We start from the raw sequence: 20,625 nt of genomic DNA on the forward strand, positions 1-20,625 counted from the left end.
AAGAGAGAGCCCAAAACTTTGAGGCGGGTAATCTCAGTAACCATAGCACCAATCACAACACCCAATACAGCGTTGGAAAAGGCAGTTGCAGCAGAAGGACATAGGGTATGCAGACGGCCACCATATACATTTAAAAGGTAAAAGAACCCTGCTAGCAAAGCAGTCCCTTGTGGACATGTCTGCGTTCTGCTGTGGTCGTGTACTGGGGGCGTGACAAACGCTGGGGGCGTGTGGTACGTTCTGCCCTTCATGCCATGTGAGTCATTATTGCGCCGCATCAAGGTGCACGCTGGGGGCATGACACACTGGGGCCGTGACAAACGCTGTGGGCGTGTGTCCACGCTGTGGGCATGTGTACGCCCTACATGCCATGTGAAACGCCAATTACACAATTGCGCCACATCAAAGGGCACGCTGGGGGCATGACAAACACTGGGGGCGTGTGCTACATTCCGCACTTCATGCCATCTGGGTCGTACATCAATCAGATCGTCTGCTGAGGCCGTGTACTGGGTGCGTCACAAAGGCGTTCACCTCGAAGCGTGGTAAGTAACCATTCGCAAGACTCCCTTGGGGTACTCCCCGTTGTCTCACACATACTGGGGGTGCTGAATGCAGTGTGTGCCTTGGCCTGGGTGCGTCTGAAAGGGCTGAACGTAGTGTGTTGCTTGGCCTGGGTGCGTCTAAAAAGCACTCGGGCCGAAGAGCGTCGGTGTGGGTCATAAAAAAATAAGAACAGCGGGGAACAATCATTCAAGACTCACACAATTCTAATTGTTAGACGGTAGCCGCTGGCCCTCAAGCGGGGGCACACGCGACTGAGCGTGTCTGCGGGGACAATTACTGCAGCCTCTCATGCGCACTGTTACTGAACTATCACATTAAACCAAATTACACGTGCCTGCTAACATCAGCCAGGGCTGTAGTCGGGCTCAGGTGGAGCATCACTACACTAATTATATGTGACTGCTAACATGAACCAGGGCTGCAGCTGGGCCTCAAGCGGGAGGACACGCGCCTGCTAACATCAACCAGGGCTGCAGCTGGGCCTCAAGCGGGGGAACACACGAATGACCGTATCTGAATACACACATTACACACATTCTATTTCATACCCGTACAACGTCGGGACGGGCTGCTAGTTACATTCTAAAGTCCCATTTTTTTGGGGTCCTATACGTCATACTTGTAAGAGTTTTATTGTTTGTTTGTTTTGGGTTTTTTTCTTTTCACTGCACGGATTTAACCCCTTGTGTTCTGCTTATGATTACACGATTACAGCATATGAAAACAGCATTGCAAAAAAAAGCAGGCATGTAGTTTGATGAGTGCAATATGGTATTTTTTATCCTTATTGGGCGAAGGGAGAGGCGAGTGAGGCATTAAGGCTAGTTCAAACACTTCGGAATGGTACTAAATAGCATATTGCCCTCACCACATCTGCACATGTAGTACATGCATTGAAAAAGTGGTTAAAATGAAGTTATAGTTACTTGCACAAAAGCCATCCAAATCGTAACTCCCACCAAATAAAATACTTGTGACCTCACCCTTGATGTGACAGATGGAATAAAAATATCATTACTTATTTTACATATGAGATTATTTGTCATATTGCAATTAACCACATAAATGAGACAACTCTGAATGTAGACTTTAGTGATTTGCATTTGTGTCATTTAATGAGGTTGTGCTTTTTGGTGTTAATTATTGGTATAGATATTGTCAGTTCTTAAGCATTCTATTTGGTGTTAGTTATGCCTTTGCATGACTTGTGCAACTTATGGTTTGCATTGCTAGCCATAGCTAGCAAATTTCAGTGTATTTTTAGACATTGTTTTGTAAGCATAACTTCACTTTAACTGTGGTTCTTTAATTGAAATTTCATAGGAGTTTTTTTAAACATACGTTAAGGTTAAAAAACAAAGTTTACCTTAACTTTGATTCGACTCTTTCAGTTGGAATTGCTAGGGATCTTGTTAGTTTGGTATCAATATTAGTTTTTGTAGCAATATTGGTATTTGTGTCAATATTATTGGAAATTAGTATTGATCTTAATAGTATTTTCTTCGCCCAAAGACCTGAACATGACTATGCTGTGATCCACATAAGCGTAGGCTGCTGGGTCTATGGTGCCATTTGCTCTGTCTTGGATACAATACCTATGGCGATACAGACAAGATCACTTTGGTTGCAGGAACATTGTCAAATCCTTTGTTCAAGGATATTCACAGTCAACCATATTTACAAGAACCTTAGTAAGCATTTTGCATCCCTCATCTCTTCCCATGTAATATAGATTTTAATGTATTTCCACTAATATATATTCCCTGTGCTGTGCCACTCTGTTTTGCTTTAACACTCGTTTTTTCAAGGATAAGGAGGAACAATAAAAAAGTTTACTGATGAAACTTGTTTGTCTGTCGGTTAATATAATTCAACGGAGGCGAACTGACGAACAGTGACATTTATTAAAGATTTTTCTTTATTTTAATTTAGACTAGCTAGTTGCAGTATAAAGTAAGCTTGAATTATTATTATATTATGCCAATATATAGTTGTGAATAAATCATAATTGAGCCACTGCGTTCAAAGCAACACATTAAATGTGTGTTCAGAAAATATTGTTTCACATTAGACAGTCTCCAGAATCCTTTTTGGTTTTCATTCAATGGAATAAATTGTTTGGGAGAGGAGAGACTGAATTGGAGCGCTAGGCAGTACAACATTTTGAAAACTCTGGGCCCTGGCCACTGACGCACTCAACACTGTATTTAATTAAGCCTGGCGTATTTTATTATTATCATTACATCATGCCCACACTCCTTTTGGAACAAAGACAGTGGATACAACTGCAAGCACTCTCTGATGTTAAAGTGCATTTTACGTGAGTGGCACACAATAAGATTTAAAAACGTATTCCAGAAACATGGTACCACACTCATAAATAAAATGACATTTTAGACATGTTAAAAGTAATCAGCGCCTCCTCAATGGTAGGAGACACTATAGAAATGCACATATAGTACAATGCAATTATATTGCTTTATTGTACGGATTAATCTACATTTTATGCAACATTTTCAGTGTTAATCTTCCAGAGCGAAATACACCACCCCACCCCCACACACATATATATATATATATATATATCTCAAAAGTCACCAATTACTTCTCACTCTGTAAGAAAGAAGATGCTCACTCAGGAATACGTGCCGTAAAGCTTCACTACATAACAAGACTAGTTTCCTCCTTCACTGGCCTTGATCACATGATTTACACATCCAATCGCCATCGTGTAAATCATGTGATCAAAGCGTAATTGGTGACTTTTGATGTTGAAAAGTCGATGATCTCGTACGGCTTGGCACTCCACCCCTCACGGGCCTTGCTAGGATTCCACGAGTGCTATATATCCACACACACACATATATATATATATATATATATATATTCACTGAAAAAACCATAGGTTATAGACCATATATAGTTAGGAATTAGCATTTAAAAAACCTTATTTTACTCACACAAAACCATTGAAATTCCATATATAGTTAGTTGCACTAACTATATATCGCGCACCTGCAATCCACTGCTGATGATGTCACATATTACATCATTCATGACATGGTCAGTGACATCACTGATGACATCACTGATGACATCTCAAATGACATCACTGATGACATCACTGATGACATCTCATTTGACATCAATGACCACATCACTGATGATATCATTCATGTGACAATACAATGCATCTCCTCACATTTTAATATAACCTCTGTTTCACCCAGTGTTAAATACAGAATATAATTTTTGAAACCATTGACACACCAATACTAGTTACTACATACGCACTCACTGATTCCTACGTCTACACACACCTTCACTCATTCACCCATACTATCATTCATACATACAATCACTCATCTTTACAACACTATCATATGCACTCATACACCTATACAGACACTCACAGTCTGCCACTCATCCATGGAGTTACTCACACACCTAGTCAGTCCTGTAAAGAATCAATGACACTTCCATTTTCTTGTCTATACAGTTAAACATAGAGCACCTTACATTTTCAAACATATACTAACACATACTTACCTTGTTATACAATCATTGATACAAGTACACATTGATCTGCACAGAGTCACACACCTCCCAGCCAGCCACACACACACTCAGTCTCCCATACAAATACTTGGACAATCAATCAGTAACCCATATAGTTAATCATATAGCTACTGATCAAAACATGCAGCAGTTTACAGAACAACAGACATAATGATGCACAAATTAAGACACTTTAGTCACTAACCCATGCACTCAGTGAGACACATTTAATCACTCACTCATGCATTCAGTCATGCACCTACTAAATCCTTTGTCCAGACACTTATACTTCCACTCATTCTTCAATATGTAAGACACATTTTAACTTTACAGAAACATACAGTCACTGGATGTTGTCATCAGTGATGTCATCAGTGATGTCATTTGAGATGTCATCAGTGATGTCATCAGTGATGTCACTGACCATGTCATGAATGATGTAATATGTGACATCATCAGCAGTGGATTGCAGGTGCGCGATATATAGTTAGTGCAACTAACTATATATGGAATTTCAATGGTTTTGTGTGAGTAAAATAAGGTTTTTTAAATGCTAATTCCTAACTATATATGGTCTATAACCTATGGTTTTTTCAGTGAATTTTCAAGGTTTTGTAAATGCTAATTCCTAACTATATATGGTCTATAACCTATGGTTTTTTCAGTGAATTTCAATGGTTTTTTAATAGCAAATATCATAAGCTGTCGAATGTCAAGTACGTGGTAAGTGAAAACATTTTCGTGTTTATGCACACTGATCTGCTTTGAATGGTGCCCCCCCCCCCTCATTTCTATTAGGAGTACTCTCTCTTTGCAGATAGTGAAAGGTAGTTAACGCAGGTCTTTGCCCCCATTGTAATCCGTCGTGCCTGCTTCTCTCTCCATTTGATTCATTGTTATCCAAGTATTTACTGTTTTAGAATTAGTTCTCTTTGGTTCATTCTCTATTTACAAACAAACACAGAGTCGCAATACTCTGTTTAGTCTTTGCAGATAACGAAAAATCGTGTAAAAAAAAAAGAAAAGGAATCGAGCAAAATCAGTAGGCCACTAATGGGATCTCTTTTTGACCTCGCTAAAATAGAAACATTAGGAACAACCCCTCATGACAAATACAAAACTAGTGAGATGAACTGAACTCCACACAATGATGGCTGCAAAACAGCTCTGCTCCGCCACCCACCCCGCCCAAAATTACGATAAAGAACGGCTGCCATGATTGGTTGCGGAATGACCACGACGGAGCTACGAAATGGTGCAGCTCTCATGCTAACCCCAGCTTCAGTCTGAAACATCCAGAAACACTGTAGACTACCAATTCGATCAGTTCCGGTAGCGCCCCAATGTAACCCGGTAGAGAAGAACTAGCCCTCCCCTCTTTGACTGATGGTTCTTGTTGCCTGTCCCTTCTGTTGTCATTTAACAGAACTATTTAGCCTGCTGAAAGGGGTTGTGTTCCGACCGCTGGTTGGTGGAGACATTTTGACTATATTCTGTACCTGCGTTGTCGCGTAATGCGTCATATGACGCGCCGCGTTAGCGCATCCGGAAGTCATCCGGGGCGCGCAGCGCGTAACGTAAGCATAACAAGTCATGTGACTTGTTAATAAAACTTTTCATTGGTTCATTTTACTTTTCTTATTGTAATGATGAAAGGCTTGATCATATGACCTAAAAATTACGCTTTTCATTACTTCCGAACATTATTTTTTCTTAAATATATGTTATAATGTTCCAGGCTAATGTACTTTCCCGGAAATTTTACAACTGTCCTGCAAGTAAAATATATTCTTTTTTCGAGAAAAAGAGCGTTTCTTCGTCCCATGACGGAGCCGTTGAGCAAAAGAGGGTCGACCTGCTGTCTTAGTCGCCGATACGCCTGAATATGAGATTCTTATCGATCACTTTATGTTGCAGGAATAGAAAACACAACAGCCCTTGACCATTTATCTTTACTGCGTTCCTTCGTATTATACCTTTTACCCTTCATGTAATTGGTCTGCTTTATTTCACTTGCCTTTTAATGATTCTAAAACAGTGACTATTATTAAAAACTTTACCAATGTATATACTACTACCATGTTTTCTTTTAAAAACCTTTATTGTGAAAATTTCATTATACAAATACGAGCCTATAACCACGTGGGCCGGCCACGGAGCAAACTGTAATCGTATATGATAAATAGACATTTACACTGTAGAGGAACGTAACGGGCGGGCCATTAGGTTGCAAGAACTAAGGTGTCTAACAGTTACGGAATCGGTGGACGTACATTTTATAATTAAAATACGACAGGGCCAGTTACAATAAAATTATCTAGATATACATTTGCGGGCAAGTACCATGGGTGACGTTAATTCGAACTTTCAACAGTACAGTAATCAATAACACATCAGAACTTAATATCAATAGGGATGTCGAAATATTCAATCAATTCTCGTCCCCGCCCGCCATGTGCTTCAAAACTGCATACGTATCTCGTGATTTCAAGGTTCTGCAACCAGTACACAACAAGGAGTTACGAGTCCCATTTATTCTGGCGCCATTTTGGGCGAGGACGGGCAGGTCCAGGATATAGTCAAAATGTCTCTACCAACCATCGACTATGATGATGTTCATATGCTGTATTTATTAGAGTAACACTCAGATGTCCACATGAAATAAATTTGCCACAATCTAAACATGTCATTTTAATCTTTCCAAATTTCTTCTAAATATTTGGGACCGTTTCCCTTGCCTCTGAAGCTCTCAGTGCCACTTCTTTGATGAATGTACTAGCAGGTCAGGGGTTCTCCTCCAAATCTCTCTTTTATGCAGCACTATAATTAATTGTTGCCACCTCTCCATATGACGATGCATGGTATAGTTACCACAACTATATTTTTTTTCGGTTCCTCTAGAGAGTTCATCGTGGCAGATGAAGCGTGTAACGTACCGGGCATTTACCTTTTTTTGCATGTACAGGAAAGGAAAAAAAAATCGAGCGTCCGAGTTCTAAGGTGTCCCAGGGCCATTTTAGTGGACCAGGCCCAAATCCAAAGAACAGGCCGCCATTTTGAGAGTCCTGTTGCAGCCGCCTGTCGCTGTAGCATCAAGAGCAGCCGAAACTCAGCTGAATGGCAACTGAAACGGTAAAGGGGCGCCCCACTACAGCAGACGAGCCAGGCCCAAATCCAAAGAACTGCTGTCTCACAGGCTAATGGGGCGACCCACGCCGAGTTTCAGCATTGTAGGATGACCACACAAGTACAGCAACTTGCTAGACATCACCTCGGTGCCATCCGGATCTCGGCGCCCCACTGCAGATGAAGTGCCTCTCAACTATGAAACCACCACGGTGACATCCGGATCTTGGCGCGTTGTGCTGCCTTCGGCCTATTCGCACATCGGTCCGCTACTGACGCCATCTCACAGGCTAATGGGGCGACCCACGCCGAGTTTCAGCATTGTAGGATGACCACACCAGTACAGCAACTTGCTAGACATCACCTCGGTGCCATCCGGATCTCGGCGCCCCACTGCAGATGAAGTGCCTCTCAACTATGAAACCACCACGGTGACATCCGGATCTTGGCGCGTTGTGCTGCCTTCGGCCTATTCGCACATCGGTCCGCTACTGACGCCATCTCACAGGCTAATGGGGCGACCCACGCCGAGTTTCAGCATTGTAGAATAACCACACCAGTACAGCAACTTGCTAGACATCACCTCGGTGCCATCCGGATCTCGGCGCCCCACTGCAGATGAAGTGCCTCTCAACTATGAAACCACCACGGTGACATCCGGATCTTGGCGCGTTGTGCTGCCTTCGGCCTATTCGCACATCGGTCCGCTACTGACGCCATCTCACAGGCTAATGGGGCGACCCACGCCGAGTTTCAGCATTGTAGGATGACCACACCAGTACAGCAACTTGCTAGACATCACCTCGGTGCCATCCGGATCTCGGCGCCCCACTGCAGATGAAGTGCCTCTCAACTATGAAACCACCACGGTGACATCCGGATCTTGGCGCGTTGTGCTGCCTTCGGCCTATTCGCACATCGGTCCGCTACTGACGCCATCTCACAGGCTAATGGGGCGACCCACGCCGAGTTTCAGCATTGTAGGATGACCACACCAGTACAGCAACTTGCTAGACATCACCTCGGTGCCATCCGGATCTTGGCGCCCCACTGCAGATGAAGTGCCTCTCAACTATGAAACCACCACGGTGACATCCGGATCTTGGCGCGTTGTGCTGCCTTCGGCCTATTCGCACATCGGTCCGCTACTGACGCCATCTCACAGGCTAATGGGGTGACCCACGCCGAGTTTCAGCATTGTAGGATGACCACACCAACTTGCTAGACATCACCTCAGTGCCATCCGAATCTTGGCATCTCAACGCCTAGTGGTATCTTCCATACAAAAAATATTGTTACGCTGCCTTTGGCCCCATTCGCACATCAGTCCGCAACTTAGACATCACCTCGGTGCCATCCGGATCTTGGCATCTCAGCGCCTTGTGGTGTCAGTCAGAAAATATTGTTGTGCTGCCTTCGGCCTATTCGCACATCGGTCCGCTACTGACGCCATCTCACAGGCCAACGGGGCGCCCCACGCCGACTTTCAGCATTGTAGGATGGCCACACCAGTACCACAACTTGCAAGACACCACCTCGGTGCCATCCGGATCTTGGCATCTCAGCGCCTTGTGGTCTCTTCTACACCGGAAATATAGTAGAAAATATTGTTGCGCTGCCTTTGGCCCCATTCACACATCAGTCCGCTACTGACACCATCTCACAGGCCAACGGGGCGCCCCACGCCGACTTTCAACATTGTAGGATGGCCACAGAAGTGCGACAACTTACTAGACACCACCTCGGTGCCATCCGGATCTTGGCGCGTTGTGCTGCCTTCGGCCTATTCGCACATCGGTCCGCTACTGACGCAAACTCACAGGCCAACGGGGCGCCCCACGCCGACTTTCAGCATTGTAGGATGGCCACACCAGTGCGGCAACTTCCTACACACCACCTCGGTGCCATCCGGATCTTGGCGCGTAGTGAAGCTGCAGCAGCTGCAAATAAGCTTCAGACAGTGTTACAACCGCTGCTCAGAACTCTCAACTATGACACCACCTCGATGCCATCCGGATCTTGGCGCGTTGTATTGCCTTCGGCCTATTCGCACATCGGTCCGCTACTGACGCCGCCTCACGTGCCAACGTATTTTCTCCGCATTTTATACCCTATGCCGCATAACAGGTCATGTGACTTGTTTATAAAACTTTTCATTGGTTCATTTTACTTTTGGTTTCCTAATGATGGAAGGCTTGATCATATGACCTAAAAACAACACTTTTCATTGGATGAAAACTTTTTTTTTCCCCCAAACGATGAAAGCCCCACCTTGTTTCTGGATGTTTCAGACTGAAGCTGGCGTCACCATGAGAGCACCACCATCTCGTAGCTCCGTCGTGGTCATTCCGCGAGCAATCATGGCAGCCGCTCCCCACCAGAAGCCTGCAGGAGTCGGGGCCCCCAAAACTTTTGATGAATTCTCAAGGCGGAGGGGACGCTTTCGAGAATGGGGTCCAAGACCTAGCAGACAAGCGTCCGATTTCCAAGGTGTCCCAGGGCCATTTCAGTGGACCAGGCCCAAAAAGGAAACAGCCTGCCGCCATTTTGAGAGTCCTGTGACAGCCGCCTATCGCTGCACCGCAAGAGTGGGCGCAACTCAGCTGAATGGCGGATTTTGACACAGTGGACCAAAAGCGGACGGAATGGCAACTGAAACGGTAAAGGGGCGCCCCACTACAACAGACGAGACTCCACCTGGAGAGGCCCGTTCACGCCGCCTCCCCCGGGGCGCTCCACGCCGTTATTCGGAGCAGCATTGTAGGATACCAAAACCAGTGCGGCAACTTACTGGACATCACCTTGGTGCCATCGTTCTGCTGCCTTGGAACTATTCGCACAACAGTTTGCTACTGATGACCCACCCCCCGCGACGCCCCACGCCGTTATTTGCTGGGTGGCAACTTACTAGACATCACTTTTGTGTCATCTAGATTTCGGCGCGTTCTGCTGCCTTGGAACTATTCGCACAACAGTTTGCTACTGATCACCCACCCCCCGCGACGCCCCACGCCGGAAATCTGGACGTTGTGCTGCGTTGGGACTATTCGCACAGCCGACCGCTACTTCGTTGTTTTTCTCTAAAAATGTTTATATGTTATTACTATTTTTGTTTTCTTGTATATATTTATAAATTATTAAAGTTTTATAATCTTACTACTTTGTCGGAGTGCTATATATTTTTAATGTGACACATAATTGTAAAAACTTTGATGTACAAAGAGTCATCCCTGGAATCTTCCGCTTCACGCTCGGTCCCCTCCCCAATCACAATACAGAATGGTTTTCAGATAATAGCAACGCTTCTGCTGTGACGGATCTCATCGAGTGTGGGCCTTGATCTACTATAACTCCTTTGAAGACGGGTGATTCTTTACAGCTGTGGCCATAAACTACATCTGCAGGGCTAGCTGATAGCCTAGGACCGGCCTGGACAATCGGACACAGAGGAAAAGGAGTGTCAGAGGGTGCGGTAGTGAATAGGGCGAAAGGGAGGTGTCGGGCGGGCACAGGGTGTGATTCTCAGGGAAGAACAGCGCAGATGGGGGGAGGTTTATTACCCATGCATAAAACAGAGAGCGGGGGTGACCACTGCCTGGGGGAGATGCTTGCGAGGGTGGGGAGCCATGCTAAGGATCGACAGCGTTCACAGAGTGGATCTGGTCAAGGCATCTAAAATGGCTGCCGTGCACGACAAAAGTGTGGCATTTGAAAAAAGACAAGATGGCGCACACAATGTTTTTCAACAATTCCTGATTTCCTTCGAATCGAACGTTAACAGACGTTGGGGCATATTACCAAAGTTAAGCGATATTTATCCCTAACGATGCATTGCAAAGATTTTTTTACCGTCAGAAATTATCGCAGATAAACCTTGCTATTATCAAGGTTTATCGCAAATACGATAAAAAACGAGCGCAATGCATTAATGTCGCTGAAAACTCCGCGATATTCATGCATTACCGAGCTAATGCTCTTAGCCATGTTATCCACCTCCCATTGGATAACATGGCTAAGAACTGCTCAGGGCAGCTGTTACTTTTTGGAGATATTCGCGCTTATCTCGAATATTTCCAAAAGTTGATAATAGGAGATAGCGATGTTAGCGACTGTTTCCAGTCGCTAACATCTTGGCATGCCCACTTTGCATGTCATTAGTGATAAATATCACTCACATGCAAAGTGGGACCCAAGATGGTCGCTATCTCCTACTAGCCGTCGCTAACTGGTGTTAGCAACAGCTAGGTAATACACATATAATTTTATCTCCGCGAAGCGGAGCGCTGTTACAGATATATATCTTGTTTTTGAACGTTAATTTCTCAAAATGCACTGAAGCACATATATTGAGACATAGCAAAGGCACATCGGGCTACCAGTCCCTAATATTTTACCAAGTTTCGTGCAAATCCATTCAGCCGTTCGATTATTATTATTATTATTTTTTTTTGCCCCGCGGGGCCCTTTTAAAACCTCCACATCAAACCTAGGGGGTCAGCGAGGATCTACTATGCCCCCTTATGGTCATCAGCCGTTCGATTATTATTATTATTTTTTTTTTTGCCCCGCGGGGCCCTTTTAAAACCTCCACATCAAACCTAGGGGGTCAGCGAGGATCTACTATGCCCCCTTATGGTCATTTGCCCCTTCGCTTTGGCCTCCTCTTGTCTCTCGATCCTACCGAGAGACAAGATGGCGGCCGCTACGTACTGTTTGGAATGTTTACAGACACCGGAGAGCCAATCAGCTTCGCTTCGCAAAGCTCCGTAACGCGAAAAGTACGCGAAGCGGTGCGCTGTTACAGATATATATCTTTTTTTGAACGTTAATTTCTCAAAATCCACTGAAGCACATATATTGAGACCTAGCAAAGGCACATCGGGCTACCAGTCCCTACAATTTTGCCAAGTTTCGTGCAAATCCATTCAGCCGTTCGATTATTATTATTATTATTTTTTTTTGCCCCGCGGGGCCCTTTTAAAACCTCCACATCAAACCTAGGGGGTCAGCGAGGATCTACTATGCCCCCTTATAGTTATTTCCCCCTTTGTTTTGACCTCCTCTTGTCTCTCGATCCTACCGAGAGACAAGATGGCGGCCGCTACGGACTGTTTGGAATGTTGACAGACGCCGGAGAACCAATCAGCTTCGCTTCACAAAGCTCCGTTGCGCGAAAAGTCCGCGAACCAGAGCGCTAACCGGTCCGCTGTTACAGATATATATCTTTTTTTAAACGTTAATTTCTCAAAATCCACTGGAGCACATATATTGAGACCTACAAAAGGCACATCGGGCTACCAGTCCCTACAATTTTGCCAAGTTTCGTGCAAATCCATTCAGCCGTTCGGGCTAAAAGTGAGGCCAACCGCCCTATGGAAAACTCAATGTTAAAAACACGTTTTGGGACCCCCCTTTTTTCTCGGCCCCCACTGGACGAACCCCCCCCAAATTTTCAAGGGCTGCTCAGAAACAAAATGTGCCATTTTCCTGAAAATTTCAGCCGATTCCGTCCACAAACGCCAAAGTTATTAGACATAGAATTTTCAAAAAACCCATAGAGAAAAAATCCTAACTATATATACCTACTGGCGACCGCCAGTAGGTAATATATATATATATATATATATATATATATATATATATATATATATATATATATATATATATATATATATATATATATATATATATATATATATATATATATATATATATATAGATATATATTTATATATATATATATGTCAATATATATGTCTATATATGTGTATATTTATATTACTATATTAATTAATTAATTCAATCTTTATTCAGATAAAAGAAATCCATAAAAGCACAATTCAATCACAGTCGAACAGAAATTTCCCCGGTAAACATTGTATAAAAGAGATACAATAAAAATTAACAATGCCATAGGGTGACATTTTAAAAATGGTTGGACGGGCATTCCAAGACATCATTATATAATAAAGTGCGAAAGTGTAAACAATGTTGACCACATAGTAGGTATATGGTTAAGTATAAATTTAAATATCAGCAGCAGCATCAGATAGAATAAAGTGCAGTGTAATTGTAAAACAATAACCGCAACATCGTGCGTAGTAGTTATTTTGCTTGTGCCTCCACACCTAAATGGGGCGGCCTCAATAATGCTCAGATGAGAAAATAATAATTTCTAAATGCACCCAACCATTATTAAGTGTGTTTAGCACGTTATAGGTTACCCATGGAGGCTCGTGAACGTACTGCCACAGCTAAAAACAAGTTTACTCGTAAATCATAAAATCATAAAATTTCAAGATAAGCTGTTTTGTGATCTGTGATGCCTCCTTCCTTAAAATACGGAATCAGATATTGTCTTGTGTATTTACCATAATAATTGCAAAACAGTAAAAAATGTACCTCTGTTTGGTTACTTCCAGTGCCACATGGACAAGGCATCTGCCCAAGATTTTTGTTAAAGCCAAGAGGGAAGCAAAGTGAGTATTTTATTGAACCATCTCTGAGGTGGAAGAGTAGACCCCTCTTCCAGCGCCCAATGCCACTCAAAAGATATTTTGGTAGCATTGGGTTTTGAGGGACGGTTGCCTCCCTGAGGGCCAGGTACCTAACTACTGAGGGTTTAATGGACTCAGTGGCGTGTCTTTCCTTACTATATAGTTTGTATAATGCCCCCATGAAGGATCTTTTGGTCATGCCCTCATTTTCTAATGGATTTGAGAAAACACGTTCCAAGTTCACACTGATTAAACTTTTTCTGACCGCAGAGAGCCATGGTATAGAACCGCCCTTGTCTCACTAAAGGCAATCAGTGATGATTTCTCTAGTCAAGGATGCAGCCGTATTCTGCCAAATTTTTAACCAGAATATACATATATATATATATATATAGATATAACCATCACGTAACCTTACCTTACCTGTGATCATGCTGTTTGGAAAAAAAAGTATTTGGATTTTTTTTAAACAAAAATATCACTTACTCACTGAGCCCCACAACTTCAACACTGAGCAGGTAAAACAGATCCTGTTCCTGGCCAAGGACATCTGCCCAACTGCTGCTGGGTACGCTGGATTCCTGTGCTGCAGCACACACACAGGCGATGCGTCCACAGAGCATAACCCTTAAGGGTCCTGCTGCCAGCATGCGGGGGAGGTGGCGCTACACCCAATAGATTCGACCGGGCCACCGCCACCTCGCTGAAGATGGAGCAGGGCCGCACCTATGCCCATCTGCATCACCTGCACTGCAGGAGGTTCATGTGGCGCTGCCTGCTTCTGCCACTGGGACAGAGTCAGGAGGGAGTAGGACTGGGTCTGGGATTGGAAATGGGAAGAAAATAAACAGAGGACAGAGAGAAAGGACAGGACATAAACGGAAAACAAAACACAAAGTACAAACAAATCACAGAAACGTAAAATAAACACAGGGAAAGTGGCTGAAGAAGTACAAAAAAGTTGGCATTGGGTATAGGGAAGATAAAATGGGTTTCAATTGAGTTGGGCGGTGGAAAAGGCAGCCAGCAAGAAGAGAGAAACAGAAGCAGGCAAAAAACAATGGCTGTACCCTTTCACACCACATGGTGCCGTTTGCGCCGATTTTTCAAAGCAGAGCATACAACTCGCCAGGGTCGTAACAAACACCCCCGCACCCCCGCGGTGCGGGGGGCCCCACTCTAAAGTACATAAAGGGGGCCCCCTGAGCTCTTTGGCGATAGCTGTGAGAGAGAGGCTTGCGCTAAAGCAAGCCTCTCTCCCTCTAAAGCAGGTGCAGTCTGCAGCCTGCTCTGAGCCCCTCTGTGCTGACCCAGGACTGAAGAGAAATAATGTAACAACCTACATTGTTTCTCTTCAGTCAGAGCCAGAGCCAGGCCAGAAAAAGGATGGAGGTGGGGGCCCCAGAAAGAGCATTCCCCACAGAGCACTGCTCCTCTGAGAAGAGGCATCACAGAGCTGACAGGGCCAGGAGCAGGGACGTTTTAAGGATTTTGGGGGCCCTGGGCCAAATTATTTTGGGGGCTCCTGTTTGGAACAGCTTTGAATTTATGTTCCTATTTCAGCTTTTTCATGCATCCTTTGGCCAGATAACTGACAGTGCACAAGCACATTATTGCAAATTCTGAGTGTGTTTACATCTAATATTAAGGGGTAGTTACTTGTGTTTTCGGTATTGTAACACAGCAGCAGCTCACTAATGTTACTGCTAATAACCTCTGTGTCATCCTCCCTTTCTCATATTTCAGGTCCTTTTGATCTAAAATAACCTTTTTTTGTGGATTTTGCATGAAACATAAATACAACATTTCTCTGCAAAATGTCTGTAATAAACTTTCACACATCACCTATATTAAAAATAAATTAAAGAAAAATGGTATATAAAACAAACTGCCGAACCATTACTCAAGGTCACCAGGACAAGACTCTGCAGAAAAGAGCTAGCTCTATGAGGTGGGCCCCTGAAAGGCCGGGGCCCTGGGTCAGAGCCCACTTTACCCTTGCCTTAAAACATCTCTGGCCAGGAGAAGGTTTGCAGCTCCAGGAATAGGACTCTGCTGGGACGCATTGGAAGGTAAGCAAGCATTGGAAATGCAATAGTCATCACATTTGTTTGTGTTGGAGCTATTGGCATTGTAAATGGCAATGTTTTTTACTTATTTGTTAGAGTGTATGCATGTGGTTTGCTGTGGAATCATGTGGGTTGGATTGAATTAGTTAGTTGTGTAATTGTGTGGCTTGGAATTGTGTGGTGGGGAGTGAATTTGTGTATTGGAATTATGTGGCATGTGTGCTATGGAATTATGTGGATAGTAATTATGTGGTATTAAGTGTCCTGGAATTATTTGGAGTGGGATTGTGTCAAGCTACATACAAAAACTTAAACTTTCCTCATATGGGCCGGTTCTAGGATATACAGGGCCCTGAGCAAAAGGGAATGTGCGAGGCCCCTAAAATTTACATAAGTGACACCTTCAGGGCTGGGGGAGGAGGGTCTGCTTTGTGCACACTCCACCTGGCCCGCAGCTCCTCCTCTGAGCCACCCTCAAGCACCTCTTTTACAGCCCATTTCGGACTGAAGGTGTGAGATTTGCTTGGGGGGCTGAGAGTTAAACCTGTGTGGGCTAAAGTTCTGACAATGAGCGCCCTGCGGGTCACTGAATGCGCAGCAGGAGAGGTGTCCCTCTTCCCCTAGGCCATCGTACACCTTCCCTTAGAGGCCCTTAGGAGTGGGGCCCCCTCCCATGAGCCCAATTGTAAAGAGACACATTTATTTCACTTTGATTGGCAGGGGTACCACAAGGACTCGTGTTGCGACTGTGCGGGCCCCATCCTGGTAGGCAGAGTGCGAGGCCTTGGGCAGCTGCTCACACTGCCCATGCCTAGCGCCAGCCCTGGTCCTCAGGATATCTAGCACTCTTTGTTTTTAAAGAGATAGCTTCTGTATTTATCTGTGATTAATCTGCCATAAACATAGCGCAAAGTATTAACCTTTCCAAAACTATGATGACGTAATTCCATCGCACGAGCAGTGTGAGGAGCAGGGGAGGCAGGGCTTTAGCAAGACGCAATGCAAATAAGAGGAGGGACTAATACACGCTGTAACAGGAGGAACCATGAAAGTACTTTCATGGCATCAACATTGTTCTCTTAGTGAAATCGCCTGGGCATCAACCAAGCAGCCTGTGGTGGGACTTTGGAAAGCAGTCCACCAAATGGGGGCCAGCATTTCTGACTGGCACAGCAGAGAGAGAGTGGAAAGTGCTCTGACTCTAAGCTTGACCTAAAAAGCAGAGCTATGCTGCTCCTTTGGGTCTAGGAAACCAGGTTAAAGTTTGAAAGTCAGACTTTCCAGCATGCATGGCACTGTTGGAAAAATCAGGGCAGGCACAACGTCAGTGACATGCTGACAGCTGAGCACCTAGTATAGCAGGGCCTAGGGAGGAGGGGGGTGAGAGGGCACAACCTCTGCCCCCCGGAGTACACAGTGGATGCTGGATGACAAACATGAAGTATTGGAGATGCCAAGATGGACCAGTAAAGCTTGACACAGACCGCCAGGACAGGCTTTCAGCTGAGTGCAGACCTAAAGTCCCAACACCCAAAGGGACGCCTGAAGGGGTCTTTTGTAATGTGGTTGCTTTATAGCTGCTATGACCATAGCTTCCTACTATCTCTTCAGGGAACAAGAGATACACCACCCATATGTCATACTCTAAAACACGTCCTGTTAATGCAGGTAAATGTGAGGAGGAGAGTGGGGAGAAGGCTGAGATAGGCCCCAAAGGTCCTTTCCCTGCTGACATCTGTATATCCACAAGCATGTGTACACACGAGGGATAGTTGCCCCTTACCGGCGTTGTGTTAAACATGCTGGCAACAGCTCTATGTGTACAAGTATCAGAGTTGCGTGTGCACATGTACATATGTCTTTTGGGTTCAACTCCCAGGGCCACAGATGAATCTGTGTAAACTAGGGATGACGGCAAATGTTTTTCTACATTCCAGTATCCATGTTCATCTTCCTGGGTCCCAGTCACATGCATGTGCACATAGGCAGCCTGAAGGCTTCTTTCAACTTAGTGTAAAACCAGGAGCCTCCTGTTATATTCAATGCATTGATATGTTGACATCAGAGACTCTCTTTAACCCCTTCTATCCTAGTGGTGTACGGTTGGAGAGGAATGGAAGGAAACAAAATAGTTTTTTTTCTAAGGGGGTGTCTCGCAGGCAGTCATAATGGAATAATAAATGGAGTACTGGTTCAGACAGGCATCCCCTTTGGGTCCCTCTGGGTACACGCAGACTCCAGAAGTTATTGTCGCCTTGGCTGAAACACACGCTATCCATGACACTGTGGGGCTGCCGCCATGACAGGATGCCAGCGATCTCTTAACATGTTCAGCTCTATCCACTGCTATCTGATCTAAAAGCTTGTGGTGTAGTTCTCAAAAACAGCAGGCACGTAGTTCTGAAAGATGAAGGTGACAGCAGCGAGTTAGTACACCACGTTGAATTTTACTTTTGTTGATGGAATATTATATTAATAATGTTAAAATGTAAATATTTTGCTGACCCATTGAACTTTTATAATTCAGATCTTTTTATTAATTTATCCAGGAACAGATACTCTTACCTAAATCCAAAGGCTGATGAGGTAAAACAGTGGGAGAACAGAAGAAGGAGATAGAAGCCGAGGAAGGGAGGATACCAGGGGGGACTGGGAAAGGTGAGAGGGAAGCAATAAAATGTCAGGGGTTGTCACCCAAGGAGCATAGACGCTCTCGCCAGAATTAGCTCTTTCGCAACGTATTCAGTGTCAGCAGGCAGGGTCCTTTAGTGCGTCATACCCACTGCGGTTAGTCTTTGTCTTGCTGATCAGGAGTGCCCCCTCGTCCTGTAAGCTGGTGTACTCATTAGTAAAGAGGAATAGTAAGTTCCCAAAAGTCCTGTGCCAGATATTGGATGCATGGGCCCCTCATTTTGTCAAAGTGTACCAACTTGTTCTGCAAGGAAGCAGTAAACTTGTCCATCCCTGTGAGGTCCCACAGATTATGCAGTCAGTCAAAGTGAGAGGACAATGTATCTGTGCCCCATTTGGTTTTGATGACATGTTTAGTCCCACACAAAGCCAAAACCCATTATTATTGCTTTCCCTTTCTTAGAGTGTAAAGGGTGTGTTTGGCCATTGGTGAGGCTCAGTAGGACGTCGCTAGAAAGACAGGGTATATCTGTTGCAAACATTTCATTGATATCTTTCAGACGGCCTACCAGTAGCGTTTGAGTTTGGGACAGAACCATATGACACTCAGTGTGTCTGGGTGGGCGAAGTTGCGTTAACTGCCATTAGGACTGTTGAGTTTCCATTTCAGCTTCTGGCTGGGGTGTAGTACCAATAGTGTCTCACCTTAAGCATTGCTTCTTTTCACAGAATGAGGAGGTGTGCACTTTGTGGAGGATGTCAGTCCATTTCTTTATGATGAAGTGAAAGTCCAGCTCAGCTTCCGAGCTGCGGGGCAAGAATAGTTGCACAATTCCCATGTTTTGAATTGTGTACCCAGACCCACCTTATCTAGTATTTTCCACATAAAAAGGCCTGTGCACTTGATCAAATGCATGCTCTCTGTCAATTGACAAGAGAAGTGCTGGAATGCACTCTACAGTGAACGGTGAACAGACATAATATCGACCTCAAAAATATCGACTGGACATAATATCGAGGTAAAAATATAGACTAGACAAAATATCGACCAGACATAATATAGACTACAAAAATATCGATTACTATCGATATTAATAGCCAAAATATCGAATCAAAAATATAGACTAGACATAATATCGACTAGATAGAATATAGACAACAAAAATATCGAAAACAAGGTGTTTTATAATTTGTAATAATTGTGTAATATAAATCTGTAGCGGGTTGTGGGTTTATAGGGGAATAGGGTGGGAAGTAATTTAAATATAATTAATTAAATCTGTAATATAATAGTAATTGTTAATTAATTATTAATTGTTAATTAATTAAAATATAATTGGTAATTAATAATAATTGATTAATTGATCAATAATTACATTTTCGTAAAATATTTTCTGTAGCGGGTTGTGGGTTTATAGGGGAATAGGGTGGGAAGTAATTTAAATATAATTAATTAAATCTGTAATATAATAGTAATTGTTAATTAATTATTAATTGTTAATTAATTAAAATATAATTGGTAATTAATAATAATTGATTAATTGATCAATAATTACATTTTCGTAAAATATTTTCTGTAGCGGGTTGTGGGTTTATAGGGGAATAGGGTGGGAAGTAATTTAAATATAATTAATTAAATCTGTAATATAATAGTAATTGTTATTTAATTATTAATTGTTAATTAATTAAAATATAATTGGTAATTAATAATAATTGATTAATTGATCAATAATTACATTTTCGTAAAATATTTTCTGTAGCGGGTTGTGGGTTTATAGGGGAATAGGGTGGGAAGTAATTTAAATTTAATTAATTAAATATGTAAATTAATAATAATTGTTAATTAATTATTATTTGGTAAATAATTAAAATATAATTGGTAATTATAAATATTTAAAGAATAAATAAATAATAATTAGTAAATTAATTTCTGTAGTGGGTTGTGAGTTTATAGGGGGATAGGGTGGGGAGTAATTTAATAATAACTAATTAAATATGTTAATTAATTAAATTTGTTAATTGATTAATAATTGACCATTAAATGAAATTTACTTTGTAAATAAAAGTAATTGGTTTTGGAAATTAAATTTAAGTTTTGGGTTTTTGGGTAAAGGGGTATTTTTAGGGTTCAGGGTCAGTTTTGGGTTTTTGGGTAAAGGGGTATTTTTAGGGTTCAG

Source organism: Lissotriton helveticus, chromosome 2_1 (assembly GCF_964261635.1).
Source record: "Lissotriton helveticus chromosome 2_1, aLisHel1.1, whole genome shotgun sequence".
Classification (NCBI taxonomy): domain Eukaryota; kingdom Metazoa; phylum Chordata; class Amphibia; order Caudata; family Salamandridae; genus Lissotriton; species Lissotriton helveticus.